Here is a 905-nt window from a genome sequence, read left to right as displayed (position 1 = left end):
CTGGCAAGGTTAACACCAACCGATGAAAAGAAGCTATTAAATTCATTCATTTGCCATTTCTAAACCAGTTGACGGTGTAAAGCCATCCTTAGAGAGTGTTATCTGGTTGTGGGAGTGTTGTTTAGTTCCTAGGATGTTAGATCTCTCTTTCTCTCTCTCTCTCTCTCTCTCTCTCTCTCTCTCTCTCTCTCTCTCTCTCTCTCTCTCTCTCTCTCTCTCTCTCTCTCTCTCTGTCGCTCTCTCTCTCTCTCTCTCTCTCTCTCTCTCTCTCTCTCTCTCTCTCTCTCTCTCTCTCTCTCTCTCTCTCTCTCTCTCTCTCTGTCGCTCTTGGAATTGGACTTGGGATTGTTTAAAGCGAATATTGGATATTTAATGAGTTTAGTTATGTCTAAATAGGAACTGCCTCACATTGGTCATTATTATACTTATAATTACATATTTCTCTCATAACAAAAGAGTACTGGAGATGCGGGGTATCGATCCCCGTACCTCTCACATGCTAAGCGAGCGCTCTACCATTTGAGCTACACCCCCGTGCTGGTCTAAACTTGCTGTTAGTAATTGTTAACTTAGGTATGATCGTATTATTTTTAAAGTTGTGTAAGTATGCTTAGAGTTAGTAATTGTTTTCTCAGGTGTAGATAATTGATAACTGCATTGGTAAGATAACCTGCAGCGGTCGTGTCTACCTGAGCCATTTGAGCTACACCCCCGTGCTGGTCTATATATACTCGCTGGTGTTAGTTATTACCTTAGTTATCTTGTTCTGGTCGTCTGTTCTTGATATAATAGATATTTAGTTAACGTGGTTCTGGATACTCTGATATCTGTAATATAATTATCTCTTAATTCTGAATTTTGTTACAGTTAATAAGGTATTGACTGGTACAGCAGGTGGTGTAAAC

General features: G+C 40.1%; 1 non-coding gene across 1 annotated transcript; it reads right to left on the bottom strand.

The window, feature by feature from the left end:
* Positions 1-461: 461 nt before the first annotated feature.
* TRNAA-AGC (transfer RNA alanine (anticodon AGC)) lies at positions 462-534 on the bottom strand. Its single transcript has one exon. It is a non-coding gene; the product is annotated as a tRNA-Ala (tRNA).
* Between the last annotated feature and the right edge of the window lie 371 nt (positions 535-905).

This window comes from Procambarus clarkii, chromosome 24, assembly GCF_040958095.1.
Source record: "Procambarus clarkii isolate CNS0578487 chromosome 24, FALCON_Pclarkii_2.0, whole genome shotgun sequence".
NCBI classification, from domain to species: domain Eukaryota; kingdom Metazoa; phylum Arthropoda; class Malacostraca; order Decapoda; family Cambaridae; genus Procambarus; species Procambarus clarkii.
Note: the sequence above shows the minus strand (reverse complement) of the source record. Positions and strands in the feature narration are given on the sequence as shown.